The sequence below is a fragment of the Chenopodium album genome, chromosome 23, assembly GCF_948465745.1.
Source record: "Chenopodium album chromosome 23, dcCheAlbu1.1, whole genome shotgun sequence".
In the NCBI taxonomy this organism is placed as follows: Eukaryota; Viridiplantae; Streptophyta; class Magnoliopsida; order Caryophyllales; family Amaranthaceae; genus Chenopodium; species Chenopodium album.
Window position 1 is genome coordinate 14,340,705 of NC_137856.1, and position 17,503 is coordinate 14,358,207.

Here is a 17,503-nt window from a genome sequence, read left to right on the forward strand (position 1 = left end):
AACATCATACAACTTGTATGACCTTGATACAACTAAATTGTACCAGAATTTGAAGTCGTAGGATAATGACCATTACTTCGTACATTAGGAACCTTCAAACTGCTACATGACAACTCTTAATCAAACCATCTCGAGATCTCTTTTTTGATGAAACAATCATGGCCTCCATCAAGGCCCAAATGGAGGGTGAAACCCGCTCCATTGCTTTATTTGTTTCTTCAATAAGAGTTTTTCTCTCTGCCTCCATCTTTTCTAATTGATGGGCAGGAGGTTTTTCTGATGTCTTGTGCTTCTTCGCCATTGGCTAACTCTCTGGTCAAGCTATCTGCCAAAGAATTCTTTGATCCCTGTATATGTTCGACAGTAAAAGAAAATTGGTTAAGCCATAATTGCCAACGCAGGAGTCTCCCTTGCGCTTGCATATTTGACAAATTCTTTTTAACAAAACCAAGTATGCCTTTGCAATTTGTTCTTATTAAGAACTGTTTAGGGGCTAAGAAGATTAAGAACTTCTCGATCCCTCTAATAACTGCAAGGATTTCGTTTTGCATGGTAGGATAATTTAACTCAGCTTTATTAAAACTTCCACAACTATATCTACAAAGTCTTTCTCCTTCTTTGACTTTTAATACAGCACTCCAGTGCTCATTACTAGCATCTGTTTCAAGAATCAAATCATCTTCACTAGTAGGTAGTGTTAGTATAGGAAGATGTTTACACATGGCTTTTAAATTTTGAACAATTTTGGAATCATCTTCTTTCCAGTTCCAAGTGATTTCTTTCTTGAGTTTGTGTTGTAATGGTTTTCAAATAGAGCAAGATTTTCTATGAAATCAGAAGCATAAGTTAAACATCCTAGAAATCTTTCTAGTTGTTTTCTATCTTCAATCTTATCTGGGAATTTTTCAATCTTTTCTAGGATATGTTTTTGCAATATTATTTGTCCTGCTTTAATCTCTAATCCTAGAAACTCAATTTCTTGTTTAGCATAAACACAATTATCTTTAACAAGGATTATACCATGCTCAGCACATTTTTGAGTTACCGCTTTAAGATCATTCTTGTGCTGCTCTAAATATTTTGAGAAGATTAAAATATCATCTATGTAAACTAAACAAATTAAGTGATTCCAAGATCCTTTATTTGTGCAATAATTGACCGGACTTTGGCCCTACCATCAACCATTACATTTTCAAGGTGAGTAAACTCTTTACTGATTACAACTCTTTGTAAATCTTGGTTGAATAATTAACCGTCACATGTTTAATTATTACCCTTTGATTCAAGGTTCTAAACTCTTTAGGTAACCTTGTTGAGTATAACCAATTAAAAGTGTAAAATTTGATTTACCCCCTCTCCCTAAAGATATAATATGACACCCACCTTTGGCATGACCCATCATAAATATCAAAGGTTTCATTGGGTTTTTAATTAGAAAAGCTATCTCACTATTTCCGGGACCTAGATTTATTATGTTGTGATTTTTTAGTGCTCTAGCGCATCATCACAAAACATCAATTAAATCTAATATGCATAAAATACTGAATGCATAAACAAGACATAGTATGGCCCATAATCCTAAGAAACTAATAAAGTAAATGCTCCCACTTGAATCATCATGGATCTCATCCACCTTGCTGCTTTAGGCCTTCACTTCATAGGCTTCTTGGATTAACTGCAACATGTAATTCTACTCTATTCTATCTACTGCTTAAATAAAATAAAATAAAATTACAAAAATACTTTATCGGTACGTAGACCATACTAAGATTACAAAAATACATCACGATGCGCAGATCGTATTAAGCAATTTACTAGTCATTATATAGCAAAAATAACATCATATATTTTAAAAGTGCCACATAATAAATCACTTATCATGCTTTCCTAAACTACAAAATTGAATGTTCATAACTAAGGAAACATGGCATCTAAATATCTCATATTTTAATTAACTAGGGAGCTAGAGCGCGCTACGCGCGCTTATGGTTTGTAAATCACGTTCGTTTGTCGTGTTTAGAAATGGGGCAATGTTGGGGGTTTTACAAAATTGAAATGTATGTATGTTATGATTTTTAAATAAAATACAAAGTGTGTAGTTGTGAATTGTAATGTAAGGGAGTATTGAGGATTAGGGAAAAAAAAATTATAAGTATACTTAATAATATACATTAAGTGTTAGAATATTATTGATGTAAAAATTGCATGTATATGTTATTTTAAAATTATAGATAATCTAATTACATGTAGAAGTCAAGTAATCTATTAAAGATTCACTTAAATTTATAAGTTGGAGTTTGAATGCTAGGTATTGAATTAGGTTGGATGTTATTGTTGACTTTTGAATATAATTATTTATGGTAGATGTTAGAGTTTGGAGTTATGGGTCACTAATGTGTTGTTGTTTGGAGATTAGAATGCTAGGCATTTAATTATGGTGGATGGTTATTGTTGATTTTGGAATAATATTAGTTATGGTAGATATTAGAGTTTGTGTATGTATTGAAAAAGGTTATTTAGTTTTGGAGTAATAGGTGACTAATGTGAATTGTTAAATGATTTTTATTGTAGTTTGACTTAAGTTTGAACGTTGTACTCATAGTGTTTATTTGTGTATAAATACTGGCTAAATAAGTGTAGTAGTTTGCATGAAGAAGGGAATTATTTGGTATGTGATGGCTAGTAGAGGTGGTGTGCGTGGGCGCAAGCCTTTTGTGCAAGGGTCTCGTGAAACAATAGCCGAGACACATGCGTGGTTGAATGATATGGCAACCGTTGGGAAGGGATGTTTTTTAAGTTTTTTGTTTTCTAAAGCGTATCATGCGCAAGGAATTATTGTAGGTTTTTGTAAGATTATGTTTACAGAGTGATTATTTTTCATGGTTTATTTTGTTTTTGTTGTGTTGTTAATCGTGTTTGATGATTTGATGCAGAATGTTCCGTTGGGGTTTGCTAAAGCACACTTTGGCTTGTTTCCAAAATCAACGGATGTTGTTGTGCAACTTTATGATACGCGCTTTGATGCTCAGCTGAAAATCAATAGACATAATGAAAAGCTTATTCAATGTTTCATCAAAAATGGAGTTGATGCTGCGATTGACTATTATGAAATACAAATTGATGAAGGAGCGATTATTAGTTATTTTCATGGAAATCCTATAGTATTTGATGTCACATTATAATTGAGTGTAGATTCTTAATGTAGTGTGTTTGTAGAATAATAACTTCTTATAGTGTGAATAAGAGTGTTATTATTAGCTTATTGCGTTATGAAATAACAATTAGAATAAGTTTATTGTATCAATTTTAATATGTTATACACATATTTTGGTATTGTAATAAATAGAAATTATAAATCAATTTAGATATGTATTTCATGAGTTATTTGGATTGTCTAATAACAAATTGTAACTAATTCTAATATAAAGGGATTTTGACATGTGTGAAGAGAAAAAAAATTATCCGGGATTATTTATATGTAGCTTTTTATTTTTACAAAATTTTTTTTTTAAAAAAAAATTTACTCTTATAATCGAGTGTTTTCGTGAATAGGTACGTTGTATGAAATAGTGCAATTTTTCTTCTTCTTTTGCATGGTATGATAGACAACTGAAAAGACATTTTACATTTTCCCATTTTGCGTTGCTTGAAAATAGAGAAATTCATCATCATTTTCTCACATTTTCCAAAACTTGCTTTGCATTCTTGAAAGTTGAATATCCTTCCTCTCAGTTTCTCCCGTTTCATCTTCTCTATCTGCACACCAAATTGAAAGATCTGAACAGTACCATTGCTGGATTTGATGATAGTGATAGCATTTTCGATGATTGGTACCGGAATTTCCTTGTCAAGTACAAGGACAGCGTTCGTGGTCAGTTTGGGGCCTGGGGAGAAATTTAAACACAGGCAAAAAAGAAGATGGATGAATTGCTTGATGAGATTAAGGATTGTGATGCGCAGATAGCAAAGTGTGATGAGGTGGCGCAGAGGAAAAGGAAGGCCAAAGAGACAAAGCCAGGAACGCAGGGCAAGAAACCTGAACCCGGAAGCAACTATGAAACACCAATCAAAGTCGAAAGCGATTCTGATGATGACGAAACACCAGTAAGAATGATAAGATATGTTGGTGTGCAGGGTGAGCCGTCTAAATTCAGAGGTCAGTGCAGCGGTACTAAGCTGGTGTTTGGTGCTGGGGTTGAAGGAGGGGAGGATGATATGGATATCAGCGAGGATGAAGGTATAGTTATGTATTTATGTTAGATGTACTGGTACTAATTGTAGGGGTCTTTTGTTCACAAAACATGCTATGGTAATTTGGGTGTCATTATTGAATATTGATCTGAAGTGTTGATTGTTAAATGTGGTGTTAATCATGGTAAAATGTTACCATATCTAATTATAAATCTGTCTTCTTTCTCATGTATAAAGCATGTGTTGAATGTCAAAATGTATAAGGCTTTATTGTTAGAATCTTACTATAGTTGTTAGCTATAAAATGTGTAGAGAGGACTGTATAGCAAAAATTAGCATAATCATTATACTCAAGTGAAGTCTAATAGGTAGCCTTAAACTCAATCCCCACTACTTTTGATTCCTTATAATTGCTATGCTTGAAGCCTTCCTTAGTTTGCTTCAAATTGCATACATTCAAAGTGTATATTGAAAACATTTTTATAAACTACTCTTTTAATCCTGCAAAAACTTGCCTATTTCATTTGGCCATTTGGGCACATAGATAAGGAAATGCAGTTTGGTGGGCCATTGAGTAAATGAAGATAGAAAAACTAATTGAAGTATAAGTGAAATACAATTTTTTGTTTCATTCTTTTTGAAGGGAGGGAGAATGTGGACATTGTAAAAGGAAAAAAAAAAAGAATTGCTCATAGTTGAAATTGATCGAACCTAAACTCTAGAAGGAATTGGACAATCCTTTGAAAGTTTGGGACATACTAAAATGAAAATTAGGTGGTCGGGACAGGGGTTGGAGGTAGAATACTATTGATTATGCTGGAATTACTTAAGACATTGATTGTTGATTGTGGTTGAATGAAATATGTTAGTTTATTTTGAGCCAAATAGTTACAATGTAGTTATGCTAACTGTCTTAGATCCAACTCTGTTGTAAATAGACATTTTTACTTTGGTATTGAACATTTACCTTAGCCCTGCAGCTGCAATCAGGGTGTTGCCATTGTGCTTTGCTATTGATAAAATTCTTAGAAAAGATTAAGTCATATATATTGACTGAATGTGATTCTTTTTTATTACAATGATACCTTTGGTTACTAAGCTAAGTGTTCTGGGATTTGGATATAGTTGTTGAGCATTGCAATGTTGTATGCTATATATCAAGTACAGGTTTGGGGTTAGTTTTGAATTAGGCTGAAAATAGCAAATACTAACCCTTGTTTGATGGCCAACTGCATACTGCTTTGCTGTGTTTTGATGATAGAACTTAGGACAAATTTTTTGGGATTGGTATTGATAGCATATTCTTAGGTAATTAAGGCTGACATATATTTAGTATAGTATGCCATGGTCTTCTATTATGATTGATTTCACAAGCCTATTTTGATTTATTCGAGGAGTTTTTGTATAATTACATACATTGCTGTTGTATGTATGAAAGCTAGCGAATACTCAAGAGAGCTATTGGGGCACAAGATGGTGTGTTGGTGTTAGAAATAAGGCTTGTGGGGTTTATGGTGTTGGGTCTGGTTGTATAATCGGGAAGGACAGAACTGAGCAGCATTTTTTGATAGATTGGCCTTTATTTTGTTGGAGAAGAATAAGAGAAGAAATTAAATAGGCTGATTGTTGAGTTTAGTATAACTGCTGTCAAATTTTGGTTATTGTGTCTGAGAAAGTATAAACTTGCTGTTGTTTGCCACATTGTGTCTGCTTCTTAAGTAGTTAGTAATATGTGTTATGTGTTGGTTAACAGGTGTTTAAGTTTAGCACTGTCTGCAAATTTTAACCTTTACACATTTTTTGTGCGAGGGAAGTTTGTCTGCAATAGAATGCTGAAAATGAACTTAACCTGTGATGCATTATGTAATATAAATTGCTAAGCTTTGGGTCTATCTTTCACATGAACTGTGGAGCTGAGTGATAGGGTTACTGAGTGTAACTTAATTACCAGAATTCTTGTCACTCAAAATCATTAGAATTTAATTTAGTCTGATAATTTTGGCAATGAGCTTCTGCTGCAGAATTTTGTATGCATTTCAATTTTAAATGGCTTATTTGAAATGGATTGAAGGATAGGGTAAGCTGTTCAACTATTTTGTCAAATTATCAATAATTACCAGCTTATTTATTAGCTAAATCACCAGCAAATTATTAGCTATAGAATGGTAAGCATGGAAGCAGTCCATTTTAACATAGGTGAATTATCAGAGTTGTAGGATGTTTGGCAGGGAAAATCAGTTGAGCATTGAAATCATTCACAAACAAAGAGTGTTTGATCTTTCAATCTATGTATTTCTGGCAAATGTATTGAGTTGTAATTCTGATAATGGTGTTGCTGGTGCGCTCATTGGTTAGACAAGCTAATTACTCGTTCTTCGTAATTTTGGCGCTGCGAATTCGTGTAGAAACCGTACATATTAGGAAACCTATTTTGCCGTAGTTTTAATAATAATTTCTAATAGCCAGGACTTGTTTAACTAATGTTGTTTTTTTTGTAAAATCTAAAAAATACTTGTCCCACAAAAACTCTACCGAAATTTGTTGCTTTAGCGTGCTATACGGCAATGGAGGTAATAATAATATTTAGACGATGCATTTTGAGAGCCTTAGTACGTAAAAACAAAGGGAAAAATTGCTAGAAAGCCGTAAACATTAATTCGGAAGAACTAAAACAAAATGAGTGATTTTGTGTGATATTTGAAGGCGAAAGGCAAGAAGATTTACTATTAGCAAGAAATTTTTTTAAAAATGGTAGAAATAGCTGCTAATTGACACAAATCATGCATTGATTGTGAAACATTAGAGTATATAGTACAAGAAATTTCTGAATTAAAACCTGAGTTTAGTATGCAGCAGAGAAATTGTTTTACAACGTGAGCAAAACTGCATGCAAGACAAAACAGGAACATACAAACTAAAGCAAGATTTAAGTGCCAATCAAAAGCAAGTCTTTTTGGCAGTTGATTAGAGAATAGCTAACTTGCTAGCAGAAATTATCAAGGTCTCAAACAAGAACACAACTCAAAATGATATGCAACGCTCATCGGGGACGATGTGTTCTGATGTGAGCCCGTAGATCAGTAGACTTAGTATTCACTGGTGGGAAACTGACTGCACTACCCACCTAAGTACCCCTGCCCTGTTCAAGGGCTGTGCTGGGTGAATTATGATGTGCATTGGTGTGTTCTTCAGTGCTGCAGCAAGGTGATCAAAGTCACTCCAATCATCCTGAGATAAATAGAATAGAAGAAAGTGTCATGGCTAGAATAGGTTTATATAAGCGATTTTATTTAATAAGACACTTGTTTGATTAATTAGGCACCTTAATTTCCCTCTCAAAGATTTCTAATGTAGGCAACTGGAGGATTTCTCACATACTGGACCAAAGGCAGTCAGGCGGAATGTTCTAGTATTGTCTGCTGCATCAAATGTGAAATTAACCCTGCAATGGCCTGGAGTTAGTGTTTTAAAATTCAGCGTAGTAGTTGGCTGCATAAAATAATCATGTTGAAAAGCAAAGTGCACCTTTCAGTGGAGGTGCATTTTTTGTTAGGGCAATGTGGACAAAAAAATGCTACATTTGCAGCAACTCCACAACGTTTACCACAGCCATCACAGCCAATGTAAGCAATGACATTGCTTAGCTGTGCATCAGGAATTGTGGCAGTGATTGTGTACACCTCTTCTTGGACAGTGTTGTCAACCTGGAATATTTAGGGTGGGTTAGAAAATTAAGTGCTGGTGGCAATGGCTGCCAAAGAGGCTCACATTTTTTTTAATGATCTGATCAAGTGTTGTAGGAACTGGTTCAGTACCAACAGTCATGAATTCGAGTTGCCTGGCCATATAGTCAGTAATGACATATGGATGTGCATGAGCCCTATTTACAGCAAAAAGGGCAGGATGAAGTAAATTTTGTTGGGGTTTGGTGAGTCCGACTCACCGCGGAAACAAACCCAAAACCAAGACCGCACTCGCAATAAATAAAACCATAAACATAATTAAATTAATCACAAGATTAAGATAAGCTAATTACCCTTGACGTGTGCTTCGCTCCAAATGAGCTCTTACTTGAAAGCTTCAAGTCCCGCTCGCACGGAGACCTCCAACGAAGTCCACCCGCACCAACAAAACCGACTAGGTCCAATGTCTTGGGGTTAGCAAGACCCGACCAACAAAACCCGAGTAATTATATTGAGTTCAAAGGTTTTCACTAATTGTGATGCCTTTTCCAACTCTTACTCAAGCATCTTTCCCAATGCCCATACTTGGGTATTTATAGGAAATGATGGGAGTATCATTTACTCTCCCATCAATGTGGGATAGTATGATTTTTCCATTTTATTTTAAAGCTAAAATAAAATCAATAATCAAGCTAGTAATAAATCAACAAGTGGCAAGCTCATGTGAGTGGTTAGGTGAGGACCACTTGGAGAAGGGGGGGGGACCAAACTTGCTCCCCACTCCCTCTCCCATAACCGGCCACCTCACTCCCCACACACTCAAGGACCACAAGCCACATGGCACCTACCCTTGGGCACCAAGGCAGCCAAGGTGGGCTGCCATGTGCTGCTGTCCGTGGCAGCCACGCCCAGCAAGCCCAGCACTCGCATGCGGGCTGCTGCTGCTGGCCTTGTGCCTTGGCCAGCGCTGCTAGGTAGCAAGCAATGGCCTAGCCATGCTGCTGCTAGCTGTGGCAAGCTGGCCCGCCTAGCGTGCTAGCTCCAGCAGCTTGTTGCGGCATGGCTTGCTAGCCATTGCGCGCACAAGGCTGCGCCTAGCATGCTAGCACGCACTAGGCAGCGCCTAGCCTTGCGATGCTAGCATGAGTGCGCTAGCACGCACCAGCCAGCCTAGGCTCGGCTTGGTGCGCATGCTAGCCACCATGCTAGGCTATACGCCCTTAGCACTCGGTTTGCTTGGGCATTCCGATGCTAGGGGTATTTTGGTCTTTTGTTGATTTATTACTATTTCTCGTCTCGTCTTTCACTATTTTTCGACTCGACTTCCGACGCTCGGTTTCGACGCTCTAAGCTCGAATTTCCGACGTCTAAATAAATATTACTCGGTCGACTCATTAATTCCTTCCGAATTAATTCGTCGTTTCGGTTTGTTGAATGCTTGGGTGTGACCCGAAGGGTTCAGTCAAGATTAAGCTGTAACATTAATTATCCATTAATATTACTGATCGGAAGCGGCCTCCACCCAAGCATTCCGATCACTTGACCTTACTGAATATTTTAGCTTTCTAATAATTCTGAACCCGCTAACGGAATAGTACACTTGTTCGAAGGACACCATTCCTTTCAATCTCCCACTTGTCCTTCCGGACAAGTGCTCATTTTGTGTACAACCTTTTCCTATGTCGCTTAATGTCTCTTCATGAACTATAAGGTAAGATTTATTTTTGTCATCCTTATTACGTCCAGAAGTGTTTCCCGATTCCGAGTCCGACTGTCAATAAACAGATGATTTCTAAAATCCATCCGAGCACGGCCATGCATTTTACAGTCTCGCTCTACGAGAGGCCTTGTATACAACAAAGACATCTTCCCTATTTTACTAGGGGGACATTCCCAGTCTTGTAATGTAGCTCCTCTTACTGAGAGGACCTAGCCGCCCGAGTGTTGCCGTTATAATCCCCTATTACGGCAGACGTTTGACAACATCAAAGCGAACTAGTACTCAAACAAGAGAACTCACACTACTCATGGTCGAGGAAATAGGTTCCGATAGCCATAATGAGAAGTATACTTATGACAAATTTTTAATTTCTTAAAGTATTCTCATAGGTCGATCCAGTATGGTTCTAAACCAATACCTGTGCAAATGATTTATGACAATCATGTCCTCGTAGCACATGAATCGGTGCTATAAATCAGACTACACACTAATCTCAATTGGTCATTAATCGTCCATCGTTTAAATGACCTTGATTAGGGATAATTTTCGATTATAATATTCAATGTTCACTTAATAGGTGTTTCCTTACCAAGACTGGTCTTGATACCCCATTTTGAATATTCTCAGAATCGAATGGACTCATTATTTAATCCTAAACCACAATTAAATAGCATAACGGAGTAATAAAATGTTGCATGAAATTTTATATTACTCCAAAACATGAATGGTTTTCCTTAGTGCCTTACATTAACTTTTCTCAAAATTAACTAAAACACTAAACAAGGAAATCAAAGCCAGTCTCCTACATGCTTGATTCCCATTGCCTCAACGTGCTTGTTGTGCTTCACTTGAGGCAAAGGTTTAGTAAGTGGATCGGCTACATTGTCATCCGTTCCAACTTTGCAAATTCTGATTTCACCCTCTGATTTCCATTCTCGAATCATGTGAAATCGCCGCTTGACATGTTTGACCTTCTGATGTTCCCTAGGCTCTCTGGCCTGAGCAATAGCTCCATTGTTGTCACAATAGAGGGCTATTGGACCCTTTATAGAGGGTACAACATCAAGTTCGCCAACGAACTTACGAATCCAAACAGCCTCCTTAGCTGCTTCAGCAGCTGCCAAGTATTCGGCTTCAGTTGTAGAATCTGCAGTTGTACTCTGCTTTGCGCTCTTCCAACTAAACGCCCCTCCATTTAGACAGAACACATATCCAGATTGCGATTTGAAATCGTCTCTGTCTGTCTGGAAGCTTGCGTCGGTATAACCTTCCACAACTAAATCCTTTGTACCACCATACACCAGGAATTTATCCTTGTTCCTTTTCAGGTACTTTAGGATATTTTTGGCCGCAGTCCAATGCGCCTCTCCTGGGTCTGATTGGTAACGGCTCGTAGCACTCAAGGCATACGACACATCTGGCCTAGTACATATCATGGCATACATGATAGATCCAATAAGCGAAGCATATGGAATCTGATTCATTCTTACCCGCTCATCAGGTGTCTGTGGACACTACTTCTTGCTTAGGGTTATGCCATGTGACATTGGCAGGTGACCTCTTTTGGCCTCCTCCATGCCAAATCGAGCTAGTACCTTATCAATATAAGTACTTTGACTCAATCCAATCATCCTTTTCGATCTATCCCTATAGATCTTGATGCCTAGTATGTACTGAGCCTCTCCCAAGTCTTTCATTGAGAAGCACTTTCCAAGCCAGGCCTTTACAGACTCTAACAACGGAATGCTGTTTCCAATGAGCAATATGTCATCGACATATAAGACTAGGAAGGCGATGTCACTCCCACTGACCTTCTTGTAAACACAAGATTCATCTGGATTCTTGATAAAACCAAACTTACTGATGGCTTCATCGAAACGCAGATTCCAACTTCTGCTTGCTTGCTTTAATCCATAAATGGACTTCTTAAGCTTACAAACTTTCCTAGCATTGTTTTGGTCGACAAAACCTTCAGGCTGTGTCATATACACAGTTTCTTCCAAATAACCATTAAGGAAGGCGGTTTTGACGTCCATCTGCCATATTTCATAGTCGTAATATGCAGCAATCGCTAGGAGGATCCGAACGGATTTAAGCATTGAGACTGGTGAAAAGGTTTCATCGTAATCAATACCATGAACTTGTCTGTAACCTTTTGCCACCAATCTAGCTTTGTAAATGAATACATTTCCATCTTTGTCGGTTTTCAACTTGAAAATCCACTTACATCCGATCGGTGTATAACCTTCGGGTAAGTCAACCAAGTCCATGACTTGATTTTCAAACATGGAATCCATTTCAGATCTCATGGCCTCTTGCCATTTAGCAGAGTCGGTGCTTGCCATCGCTTGCTTGTAGGTTGCTGGTTCATCTCCATCCATAATCAGGATGTCCTGATTCTCGGTTAATACTAAACCAAGATATCTATCAGGTTGAGATCTCGGCCTCAGAGACCTACGTAGGGTAATGGATTGAGCATTTGCATTGTCGGTTCGACTTTGCACATTTTGATCATTTTGACCTGCGTCAACAGATGCTGTTTGAGCACTTTGACTGTCATTATGATTTTGTTGCTCATCCTTACGAACTTCGTCGAGTTCGATTTTCCTCCCACTTGTCATTTTGGAAAGGTGCTCCTTCTCCAAAAAGACACCATCGCGAGCAACAAACACTTTGTTCTCCGATTTGTTGTAGAAGTAATACCCTTTGGTTTCTTTTGGGTAGCCCACAAAGTAAACCTTGTCAGATTTGGGATGAAGTTTGTCAGAGATCAATTTCTTGACATATGCTTCGCATCCCCATTTCTTTAGAAAAGATAACCTAGGAGGTTTCTTCGTCCATAATTCATATGGAGTCTTTTCTACAGCTTTTGATGGAGCACGGTTCAGTGTTAGTGCCGCAGTTAGAAGTGCGTGTCCCCAGAAAGAGATAGGAAGATCACTAAGACCCATTGTTGATCGTACCATGTCTAACAAGGTTCGATTTCTCCTTTCGGATACTCCGTTCCATTGTGGAGTTCCTGGAGGTGTCAATTCTGAAAGTATACCCTTTTCTTTCAGATGGTCATCGAATTCTTGGCTCAAGTATTCACCACCTCGATCCGATCGAAGGGCTTTGATTTTCTTGCCAAGCTGATTTTCAACTTCACTCTGAAATTCTTTGAACTTTTCAAATGATTCAGATTTGTGCGACATGAGGTAGACATAGCCATATCTACTATAGTTGTCTGTGAAAGTGATGAAATATCGATGTCCATTTCTTGTGGTTGAGCTCATTGGTCCACATACATCGGTATGTATAAGACCCAATAAGTCACTTGCCCTTTCTCCCATCTTGGAGAATGGCTGTTTAATCATCTTGCCTAATAGACATCCTTCGCAATTCTCAAACGATTCTAAATCGAAAGAGTCAAGAACATCTTCTTGTAGAAGTTTCTTGATGCGTTTGATGTTAATGTGGCCAAGACGACAATGCCACAAGTAAGTCTGATTTGACTCCATGGTCTTAGCTCTTTTGGTATCATTATTCACATTATAAACTTGTTTGTCTAATGAAAGCACATAAAGACCATTTTCAGAATGTGCAATACCATATAAAACATTATCGAGATAAAATGAACATTCTTTGTTCTTTACTCGAAATTCAAAACCTTTGGCGTCCAACGCCGAAATTGAAATAATGTTTTTGGTAATGTTAGGAACATAATAAACATTATCGAGTTCCAAAACTAGCCCGGTGGGCAAAGACAAACTGAGAGTTCCTACGGATACGGCACCAATTCTGGCTCCATTGCCGACCCGGAGTTCAATCTCTCCCTTCTCTAGCCTTCTAGCGTTCCTTAGTCCCTGAGAATTGGAACAAAGGTGTGAGCCACATCCGGTATCTAATACCCATGATGTTATGCTAGTGAAGTTAAAGTCTATAACGAATATACCTGATTCAGAAGCAACGGTTCCATTCTTCTTATCTTCCTTGAACTTGAGGCAATCTCTCTTCCAATGTCCCTTCTTCTTACAGTAGAAACATTCGGAATCAGATTTAGAAGACGCTACCCTCTTATCCTTGGTAGCTTTAGACTTAGGCGGAAAAGTTTTCTTCTTACCTTTCCCCTTAAAGCCTTTCTTCTTCTTGCCCGAAAATTTGAACGGCTTGCCCTTTTTAATCATGAGCATATCATGCTTTCCCTCATCCTTGAGCGTTTGCTCAGCTTGCTTCAACATACCATGAAGCTCGGTGAGGGTTTTCTCCATGCTATGCATATTATAGTTCATCTTGAACTGATCATAGCCTTTGTGCAGCGAGTGGAGAATGATGTCAATTGCCATCTCGGTTGAATACCCCGCATCAAGCCTTCCCATGTTTTCAAACAATCCAATCATTTTGAGTAAATGTGGGCTGACTGGCTCTCCTTTCTTGAGCTTGCTCTCAAGGATCTGCCTGTGGGTTTCAAACCTTTCAGTTCGGGCCTGCTCTTGGAACATATTCTGCAATTCAGAAATGATCTCAAAAGCCGTCTCCTTTCCAAAGAAAGTCTTTTGAAGCTCAGGAGACATTGTGGCCAACATGATACATTTGACATCTCGATTGGCACTTTGCCATCGATTTAGGGCAGCTTGAGTTACCTCCTCATTGGGAGTCTCGGGCATTTCCTCATCAAGGACATATTCCTTTTGCTCTTGCATGAGAACAATTCGCAAATTCCTTTGCCAATCAAGAAAATTTGGCCCACTCAGTTTCTCCTTGTCGAGAATTGAGCGTAACGAGAATTGGTTGTTTGAGTTATTTGAAGACATCACTACTACATTTTTAATCAAATGTAACGGTAAAAAAAGAGCTAACGCAACGGCCCTTTTGATACCGTTGCATTAGATAAGCCTATTGCAACGGCTTATACTTCATTACTTCAAAAATAAAGCTAACACAACGGTTTTAATAGGCTGTGGCAATAGGAGTGCTAATACAACGGTTGACTGGGCTAAGCGCTGAAATTTTAATAATTCCTGCTTTATGAGTTTTCAAAATTTGAAGCCGTCCACACGTTTTTTTTACAAAAAAATAAAAAAAAAAGAAAATAAACAAAAAAAATTCCTTTCATTTCTAATCAGTTTTGGGATGCTAGGGTTTTCACTTGCTGCTCTAATACAGAGAAATAGCTGAGGAAGAGAGGGAGAATCGAGAATCGATTGCTTCGTAATACAACCCAAACACTCCCTGTTCAAAATTATTCAGGACGGCTCTCAGGCCACGACAAACGACTACACTGAATCTCAGGTACACGACAATGTTCTTCAGGCCACGATGTAAGTCAATTCCTTTAATTTTTTTTTTGTCTGAATAATGTAATTGGGTTCCAATTCCATTCATCGATCCCTAAATTTATGTAATTAAGGTTTTAATTTTTCTCATAACTTTGTTGAATTCGCCTATGAGAGTGACAATATGTGTTATTTAGTCGTTCATTTCCTCTTCATTTTTAGAATTGAATGGTATTGCCTATAAGATTTCAAAATTGGTATTGCTTAACCTATTAAAAAGAGGTGTTATTGTTAAATGTCCTTTTCAGATTTTGAAGTTATTTGCTTGAATTTTGATATGGATTGTTGTTTTATTGATGTGTTTTGTGGGTTTTTAATTATCCTGTTGGAATTTTTCTGTTATTGTTGCCTTGATTCCGTGGTGGTTGTAGCTAGACTGTTATCGAAATGTTGCCGATTGCTGCTCTATATTTTCTAATGGCTTGTTATGGTAATTCTTTGTTGATATTGTTGTATATTGTTGATGTTTGTAGTGTCTACTGCAACTTGAGAGTTTCAGAACTTGGGACTTAATAATATCATAATATATGGCAAAGCTCCAATCTGATATTGAATGAGTTAAGTCTATCTCATATGTTGAGATGCATATAATAACGTCTGAATTTCAAAAATAATTTTGTTTCTGTATAGAGTTGTGGGGTTTCTTTTTATCAAACAGTTTTCATTCGTTCAGGTATCTTCTATCTTAAATATATGAATTTTATTTTGATTTTTAAATTCTATTTTCCCATCTGATATTACTAATATAAAGTTAATCATGTATAATTCTTCTTTCTTTGATTTGTACTTATAAGTTGATTTTGTGAATTGTGATGGAAATATTCGAGAATATTAGATGCTCGAATTTACAAGTTTATAAAATTGCCCAAAAGCTAAAAACAGAATGAGGAATTAGGTGCACCTATCTATGAATGTAACAACTCATAACAACTTGTAGTTTAATATTTTGAGTGCTAAACACCCATTTCAGCATGTGAGTTTCTATTAGGTGAAATAATGAATTTTACTTTTGATTATATAGAATTAACTACTACATTTTGGTATCTAGATCTTCCTAATGAAATTTTATCACCTGGCATATATAGAGTGTGTGCTATCAAAGTCTTCTTTTTCTTCCTCCTATATATGTTGCTGCTCTTTCATCAGTTTTATGCACAAGCAATCGTGGCTATGGGAGCAATATTAAGGATGATTTATGAGGTTCTCGACGTACTCCACAATATATATATGGTGGTAGTTGGTGCAACTGCACAAGGTATACTGAGCTATAGAAAACTGACACATGGTTTGTTTCCATCCATTGTTGACTGATACGAGTATTCTGGAAATTTTAGCTGCATTTTGTTATCTACATTGCTAATGTTGTCATTAGTATCATACTGATATATATCATGCTTTCTTAAAGGAAACTTGTAGCTCACAAAAAGGATCTTAGACGAGTGTGGTCTGGTTTGAGCTAGTTGAAAATCTTAGCTTTATAACTACTCTGTTGATTAGTTGGTGTGCTCAGAAGCATTACTATTGTTCTAAGAATCTTTTAGACTATTACTCAGTACTCACCCATTGTCTACTCTTTGATGTACCCCCATCCTTCCCCATCCAGCTCTACTGCCTCCCTAACTTTTACCAAATAAGTTTTCTAGTACCGTCATATACTACTTCCAGGGCACGTATGAAACCAACTTTGAATTTGACAGTTCTACCAATATATTTCAATTTATTATCATAAAACTTTATAATTCTTCCCATTCTTGAAGTTTTAGTAATGCACAAATTATTTATGGTTATAATCAGGACTTCTAAGTCCATTTTTTTTCCTTAATTCCCTAATTAATCATGTTTAAGGGAACCTATAGTATGATATCTTATTTGTGATGAAGTGACATCTCTCTTTATCCCAAAGAGTATTTTGTTAAAAATGTTGTAGGATCTAGATATGAATCATACATAAAATATTGATATTATGCACTACATATTGATGCTACAGGTAAATCAAACAACTACAAGTATTAATATGCTACAGAGACCAAGTATGAAAATTTCCAACAATAGCAAGTCAGGAAACGTCTATGTGGAGTAGTGACATGTACAGTTTCGGATCTTATCTTCTCAAGGCCTCCTTTTAATGTCATCGTGAGAGCTGTGTTAATATATCAAGAGATTCAAGAGATCATGTAGAAGATAAAAGATTTCTCCTTATGTTGTTGTCATACTATTTGCTCTAAACTATTGTCAGAATTATGTTTTAATGCAATAAACATATAATTCTAAGTGATATTTATTTGTAATTTATTTTTCTAAGTACGACATTTTGTATGTACTATTAATTTTTAATGAAAATTCCCTTTATTATCATATTTTTATAAATTCATGTATATCTATATACGAAATACCTTTGCTTTCAAAAAAAAAAAAATATACGAAATACTTAGATTCATGGTTAATAATAATAATAATAATAATAATAATAATAAAACTAAAAAAAAAATTATATGAATTGTCGTTGCATTAGGTGTCAATTTCATCATAATTTTTAGTTATTAATCTATTGCCACGGATTATTTATGCCGTTGTATTAGGTATTGAGCTAACGC

At 36.6% G+C, this 17,503-nt stretch overlaps 1 long non-coding RNA gene across 1 annotated transcript; it reads left to right on the forward strand.

Annotated features, from left to right (window-relative positions):
• The first annotated feature begins 14,901 nt into the window (after positions 1–14,901).
• Positions 14,902–17,264, forward strand: LOC145608890 (uncharacterized). The gene is made up of 2 exons (XR_014105939.1): positions 14,902–16,164; positions 16,897–17,264. It is a non-coding gene; the product is annotated as an uncharacterized LOC145608890 (long non-coding RNA).
• The last annotated feature ends 239 nt before the right edge of the window (positions 17,265–17,503 follow it).